The sequence below is a fragment of the Lithobates pipiens genome, unplaced genomic scaffold, assembly GCF_037356315.1.
Source record: "Lithobates pipiens isolate NorthernLeopardFrog02 unplaced genomic scaffold, aLitPip1_a1.2 Scaffold_10, whole genome shotgun sequence".
NCBI lineage: Eukaryota > Metazoa > Chordata > Amphibia > Anura > Ranidae > Lithobates > Lithobates pipiens.
Genome location: NW_027507686.1, coordinates 146421805 through 146429885, shown reverse-complemented (window position 1 = coordinate 146429885; position 8081 = coordinate 146421805). Strand labels below are relative to the sequence as shown.

Sequence of the window (8081 nt, the reverse complement as noted above, 5' to 3'; positions counted from 1 at the left end):
TTCTATCTTGTACCATCATGTTCCCCATGTGCATACAGTATATCATTACAGCAAAGTAGATACCCAAAGGAAATTGCTGAGAGGCATGTTGAGCCCAATGAATATTTCATTTTTTTCCCCAAGTGATTGAAAAAATGAAAAAAAAAATATTTTTTACAAAAAGTTGTCACTAAATGATATATTGCTCACACATGCCATGGTTATATGTGGAATAAGGCGGCATACACACGCGGGGACTGTCTGCCGAAACTAAGTTCGTCAAACAGTCCGCTCAAACTTTTGAATGAACGAACACGCCCACACACGGCACTTTTTGAGCGGACAAATACGGCAAACTTTGTTCGTCGTACTAAGTCCGCGCAACTTTTGAAATGAGCGAACTCGCCCACACACGAGGCAACAGTCCGCTCATTTCGAGCGCGTGTGCAGGTAGGCGGGGGCCGCGACGGAGACGTCGCGGGCTCCGCCGCCTGGAATGGACTTAAAGGGGAACCCCAACGCCGAAAAAAATCGGCGTGGGGGTCCCCCCAAAGTCCACAACAGACCCTTGTCCGAGCACGCTACCCGGCCGGCCAGGAAAGGGGGACGAGCGAGCGCGCCCCCCCTCCCGAGCCGTACCAGGCCGCGTGCCCTCAACATGGGGGGTGCCTTGGGGAAGGGGGGGCCGCACGGCCCCCCCACCCCAAAGCACCTTGTCCCCATGTTGATGAGGACAAGGGCCTCTTCCCGACAACCCTGGCCGTTGGTTGTCGGGGTCTGCGGGCGGGGGGCTTATCGGAATCCGGGAGCCCCCTTTAATAAGGGGGCCCCCGGATACCGGCCCCCCACCCTATGTGAATGAGTATGGGGTACAATGTACCCCTACCCATTCACCTGTAAAATAAAAGTACCCAAAAAAAAAACACAACACACGAGATAAAATATTTTATTGCACAGCTCCGGGGGTCTTCCGTCTTCGGGGGTCTTCTCGCCGGACTCCTCCGCTATCTTCTTGTAGCTCTTTTGCTAGCGGAGGAGTCCGGCTTTCTTCCTCCCCGCCGCCGGCCTCTTCTCCCGACTTCGGGGGTCTTGTCCCCCTCTTCGGTTCTTCTGCCGGGCCACCGCGCCTTCTTATAGCTCTTTTTCAGGCGGTGGCCCGGTCTTCTGTCGCCGCTGTCGCCGCCGCCTTCCGTTCTTCTTCTTCTTGTTCTTCTTGTTCTTCTCCAGGAGATGTTGACACGTCGCTCTCTCCGGCCGGAATGCCAGAGCCGCGCTGAGCGGCCACTTATATAGTGACAATGGGGCGGTGTCACATGGTATATGTCACATGGGTTGGTCACTTTTTTTTTGGAGCCTAGAAATAAGAAGAAAAAAAGAAAAAATGTTCCAGAAACTTGTGGCAAGGTATAAAATATTCCATGGACTCAACATGCCTCTCAGCAAATAACTTGAATTGTCTTCTTTCCAAAATGGGGTAATTTGGGGGAGTTTTGTGCTATCTTGACGGCTATCTTAACGGCTATCTTCCTGGCCTCTGTAAATAATAGATAGTGATGAAGTGAAATCACCATTTAATGCCCTTAGAAATCCTGAAGGTGGCCAGCCCTCGGAAGCTCAGTGCTGCAGTAAGAGCCATCCTCCTAGAACACCGGCCGCCATCATGACCGACGCAGGAATCTCCTTCGCCAAGGACTTCTTGGCCGGCGGTATGGCCACTGCTATCTCCAAGACTGCTGTAGCGCCCATTGAACAAGTCAAGCTTTTGCTTCAAGTCCAACGTGCAAGCAAACAAATCACAGCTGACAAGCAATACCAAGGAATCATGGACTGCGTTGTCCATATCCCCAAAAAAGGTTTCGTGTCTTTTTGGCGTGGTAACCTCGCCAATTTGATCAGGTATTTCCCAACCCAGGCCCTCAACTTTGCCTTCAAAGACAAGTACAAGAAGATCTTCCTTGATTGTTGACAAGAGGACCCAGTTCTGGTGTTACTTTGCTGGAAACCTGGCATCCGGTAGAGCTGCTGGAGCCACCTCCTTGTGCTTCACTACCCACTTGACTTTGCTTGAACCCATCTAGCTGCTGATGTTGGAAAGTCTGGCACTGGCAGAGAATTCAAGGGTGATTGCCTTGCTAAGATTTTCAAATCCGATGGGCTTAAAGGTCTCTACCAAGGTTTCAATGTGTCTGTCCAGGGAATCATCATTTACAGAGTTGCTTATTTTGGAATCTATGACACAGCTAAAGGTATGCTTCCAGATCCCAAGAACATACACATATTTATTTGCTCAGACAGCAACAGCAGTGGCGAGCTTTGCCTCTTACCCATTTGAGACAGTCCGTCGTCATTAAATTTTAATGCACTAAAACACACTATATTGCCCAAATGTTTGATGAAATAAAAAAGACGATCTTAGGCCGAGTGGCTACCAAACATGACATGCTTTAAAACTGTGCACAAATGTGCAGCGGCGACAAACTATATACATTTTTAAAAGCCTTTACAGGTTACCACTTGCATTGCATGCGTGGTGAAATTTGCGTTTACATATGACACCAGACCGATGCTTGCATTCGCCCTTGCGCGAGAGCAAGGGGGCGGGGGAGAACAGGGGTGCTTTTTTTTCTTTTTAAATGATTTATTTTGCTTTTTTATTTAATTTTTAAACTGTTCCTTTCATTTATTTATTTATTTTATCATTTTTTATTATCTCAGGGAATGTAAATATCCCCTATGATAGCAATAGGTAGTGGCAGGTGCTCTATTTTTGAAAAAATTGGGGTCTGTTAGACTCTAGATCTCTCCTCTGCCCTTAAAGCATCCTCGTATTCTTCGGATCAAGGAGAGGGACCATTACTGGCTGGCCACTCTCTTTGATCCACGGTACAAGGGTAAGGTTGTCAACCTTATCTTGCCATCACAGAGGGAGCAGAGGATGAGACATCTCCGGGAGGCCTTGCAGAAAGGTCTGTGCAATGCGTTCCCACAGACTGGGAGGTTACAAACTCCTGGTCCTGGACAACGTGTTGCTGAGGCATCGGTCAGAAGGAGCGGTGGAGAAGGTGGCCGTCTGACCGATGCGTTCAGACAAGTTTTTAGTCCGCAGCCCCAAGGTTTGATCGGTTCCAGCAACCATCGCCAGCGTCTGATTTACGTGGTGCAGGAATACCTAGGGGCAAGGTCAGACTTGGACACCTTTCCCACCGAAAATCCTCTGGCTTACTGGGTCTTGAGGATGGATCACTGGCTAGAGCTTGCACAGTATGCAATTGAGCTACTGGCCTGTCCTGCATCCAGCGTTCTTTCGGAATGCACCTTCAGTGCTGCTGGTGGCTTTGTTACCGATTACAGGTTGCGCCTGTCCACCGACTTGGTTGATCGACTGACCTTCATAAGGATGAATCAGTGTTGGATCACCCACAGCTACCAAGCACCTGAAGCTGATGTAACCGAATATTTTTTTTTTAAATATCTCATCCCTTCAAGACTGCCTATGCTGATGCTGAGTGACTGTCCTGTTATGTTTATTGTCTATCCTCTTCCTCCTCTGCTGATATGTTGGAAGAACATTTTTGGTTCTGGGTGATGCCACCAGCCCAATTTTTAAGCCCCTGTTTAACAGGGGCATTTAATTACAGTTTTTGATGCAATGCTTTGCAGCAGGGCTCATTCCTGCACCACAACTAGAGTATATGGGAGAGGTTGCAGTGTCGTGGCACCAGCACCAGTGCCTAAGGCCGAATTTTTCAGCCCCTGTTTAACAGGGGCATGTAATTACAATTCTTGATATAATATTTCACAGGAGGGCCCGTTCCTGTGCCCACCGAGAGTAACTGTGAGGACTTATTATGTTGTGGCACCAGCACCAGCACCACAACCACCAAAGGCCCAATTTTTCTACCACTGTTCTACAATGGCATGTAATTACAATTCTTGATGTAATCGTTCACAGCAGGGCGCTCCAGCACCCACCAAGAGTCACTTTGAGGGCTTACAATGTTATGGCAACACCAACACATTGTTCCGCCATTTCTGCAGAGCATATAGGGCAGGCCCCTACTTTCAAACATCCAACTTACAAATGTCTGCTACTTGCAAATGGAAGGAGACAACAGGAAGTGAGATGAAAAAAGACGGACGGCAAAACAAATTATACAGGGGTGATAACCCTTCCCTATGTTTTCCAAAAAGCTTAAAAATAGATTTTTTGACTGGAGCTACACTTTAAAAATGTACCAGTTCAAAATTATAAACAGATTCTACTTAACACAACAAACCTACACAGTCCCTGTCTTGTTTGCACTGCCTGTATACTGCTGTTCTGAGTATATAGGGCCTGGGGGCCCCACGTCTTTCCTTTTTTTAATATAGGTACGGGGTTCCCCTTAATATCCATACAAGACCCAAAGGGGCTGGTAATGGGCAGGGGGGCTATCTATGCCATTTTTCTCAATGATTTTCAACCATATTGCCGGAACCAGATATTACATTAAAACCGCAAGCAGTTTTAAATGACTTTTTTCCGTTAAATGTCATTTTGTGTAGGGACTGTTCTAAACACGGGAAACACGTGGCACTTCACAGGCATACTATAGACACCCCCCAGGCATGATATTTAAAGGAATATTTCACTTTTTTTTCACTTTAATCGTCATTAAAATCAGTGCTCCCGCAAAAACGGTCATTTTTAAAATCATTTTAGGCATTGGCCCATGTCCCCTGGGGCAGGAGCCAGGTCCCCAAACCCTTTTTAGGACAGTATCTTGCATATTAGCCATTAAAATTAGCACTTTTTATTTCAAACGTTCGAGTCCCATAGACTTCAATGGGGTTCTAAAGTGCGCATGAATTTTCGGTCCGTTCGAAAGTTCTGGTGCGAACTGAACAGGGGGGGTGTTCAGCTCATCCTTAGTGCATACTAACACTTTTTTTCACTTGCTAAGGAGTAGTGCCGTACCTTTTTTATGTTTCCGTTTGTTTATTACACTTAAAGGGGCAGCTGCACTAGTATTTTTGATGTATTTGAATAATTGGAGCCAATTTTATGATATTTTTTTCAATATTTTGCTGAAGATACTGGGTATGAGCAAGCATACATTGGAATAAGGTAATCAGATGCAAGCGTGTTTGCCCAACCTTCCCCTATGGTCTTCAGCTGTGAGGGAATAGACAGTTCAGAAATCACATTTACTTCGGGAGTAGATTGTCCTCTAGCTTTTGTATGAGTATCCCATGCCCCAATCCCTCTCCTGTTTCAAGTTCTTTTAGCAATAAATCTTAAAAAGACAACCCTTACACTGTTTACTGGTGCCAAACAGAAAGAGAAGCCTGGCATGGGACGCAGTATAAACGAGGGCTGACATGACGGGGTTAGCTGAGGAAACCAGCAGTGCAGGAGTTAAGTGTAAGTGGAGTGTAACAGAGTATGGGGGATGGCTTGGTTAGTGATTCCTGGGGTGGTAGGAGGAGCCAAGGCACGGGGCTCAGTCTCTTGCCACCGGAAGAAGAAGCAGCTCCCGCCCATTTTATTTTGATGGTTTTATATGGTGATGTTGAATATGATGTGTTGGCGGTTGGGGATCTTTGGAGGCATTAGGAATTAAGAACAACGTGGCTGAAGTGGGGAACCATCTTAGTATGGTATCCTTGGTTGATCCCAGTTAACCGAGGTTTAACTGGCATCGGGAGATGGGTATCAGCTTTGAGTGGTGTCGCCTGAGTCGAAACGGCCGCGACTGATGACCTGGTGTGGACACACTGATATGGTGATAAATGTGGTTGGTGCCTCCAAGGATCCTCAACTCTGGTTTAAAATGTATCTGAAGGATTATTGTGTTTTGTAATAAAAAGGGTGTGGTTGAAATGTTTAATAAAATGGCCAATTTTACTGGTTACTTAATAGGTTAAGTTGGGGGGTCATGCATTTATGAGGTAAAGAGGGGTTTGCATAGGCTATACCATAGTCATGGACTGTTGCTTGGATGACTGGCTGACTCTGTACAGTTTGCAAAAGTACCAGTTAAATTCAGTGGCTTCTGGGGGTGCTACACCTAAAAAAGTGTTTTCAATTTTAATTTAGTCCAGACTGTAATAAAGAGATATAGTTTGTACAAAATTACCATCTATCCAATTCAAATAAATGCCATATAACCTATGAATCAAAACCATTGTGAGTTTGATTATTTTGTTGATATGGCAATTCACTTTCAATTCATTTAATGCATTTAACCTCATTAGGAATTATAGAGTTTTTGAATGCAACTCTTATGGTAAGGTCTTGCGGAAGAATATTTGCAAGGAGCCTTATTTTTCAATAAGCCTAGATATAGGCTAATTCATATTCATGGAATTGAGTGAGTTTAGTACACCCATTTAAAAAATGATTGATGAAGTGCAGGCTGAGTAGTTTAAGAAGACAGCTGCAGTCCTGTACCTGCCACACAACTGTGTATTTACATTTGTTATTTTTTAATAGCAGGATGTTCTGTCATTTTACCCTACCTGAGATTTGGTGGACATTGACATTTTGAGACCCAGTAGCATCATAAAAAAGCACATACAAAATGTAACAACTGGGTTCCTATTATTGGCAGCATGATACTTATTTTTCTGAGTTGTATAATTATTTATGTTCTACATGTTATTGGCATCATTTAATAAGTGCAATAATGAATAGTAAACCATAACAGCAGATCAGTTTTCAGCAATTTAGCCGGAATTATCATTTCAATTGCTCAATGAAAATCGCCCATATGCTTATCAAATAAACACTTTTTTTTGTTTGAATTACAGTAAAGAAGAGTTAAAATCAAGCAAGGTTTTTTTTTTTCTATCCTGTTAGCGAGATCTCCCCTTACTTCCTGTCCTGAATACCCAGCAGGAAATGAAAGGAAAGCTCTCTAAATCATGCTCTCTAAAGCAGGTATGTCAAACTCAGATGTAACAACAGCCAAATCGAAAGTACTTAGTCTAAGTTCACATTAGTGCGATACCAGACAGCGCACGTGATTCGTACTGCATTGCTGTGCAGATCACAGGCAATGTCTGTGCAATGTGATTTCAGACATAAAAAAAAAAAAATCGCATCAGATTCGCATCAAAATGGTGCAGGACCCTTTTTTCGGTCCACACTGGAATCAGATCGCATGGGTGTTCACACCTATGTGATCCAATTCCTGCACCATTTCACAGTTCGCACTGCGATCTGCGAGCCGATCTGGGGGTGTTATTAACTATGCATTGACACCCCCAGCGGTTTGCAGTTCTCAGTGTGAACCACTGTGCAATGCAGGTATTATGCGGGAACCCACACTGGATTTGCAGGGTTTCCACATCGCACCAGTGTCAACCTAAATAAATCTTCAAGGGGCTACATTTTGTCTATAGTAGGCCACATTTATGATCCTTTGGAAATTTAAATGTATGTCATGCCAAACATTATTTTTTTCCAAGTATTGGATTAGAGTAGGGGGAGACTGGAAATTCCTGTCAGCTTTCTGCTGTCTGGGGCTCTGTTAAAAGATTTTCCCTCATTACTATCCTTCTAACAATGGTTTCACCACATAGGAAGTAAGTGAAAACAGAGACACAGACAGGAATACAAATCTTTCGATATGGATACCAGCAATACGCCTTTATTAAGGTTACATTTCAGAAGCCACATACACAAAGCAGAGTTATAACACATACCACTAACATTTCAGTGCCATGAATTACCCCTTTCTGAAGGTGGCAGAGACAGACACCCTTGAGAAAGGGATCCTTTGTGACCCCGAAACATAAGTGGTATTTGTTATTGACTCTTCATTTTGTATCTAACTTCTGCAATTTGACTTCATTAAAATTGCGAAGTCTATTGGTTGAGTGCTAGTGTCTTCAATATCAAACCTATCAAATGGTTGTTGACGGTGTCACAGAGGGCCATAAACTTTCAACTAAAGAAGGAAGCATATGGGTCTTGTCCCCAGCTCTATTTAACTCTATTTAAGTGGCATATCATCATTGGGTGCAGGGTCTTCACTGCACACAGGCCACGAGAGGAAGGGCACTGTGTTCTCTGACACACACTGCACCCTTGGATGCCTTAGGGCACCAAGATGAGG

At 44.5% G+C, this 8081-nt stretch overlaps 1 pseudogene; it reads left to right on the top strand.

Annotated features, from left to right (window-relative positions):
* Window positions 1-1639: 1639 nt before the first annotated feature.
* On the top strand, window positions 1640-2330 carry LOC143925728 (ADP/ATP translocase 2 pseudogene; annotated as a pseudogene).
* Window positions 2331-8081: the final 5751 nt, after the last annotated feature.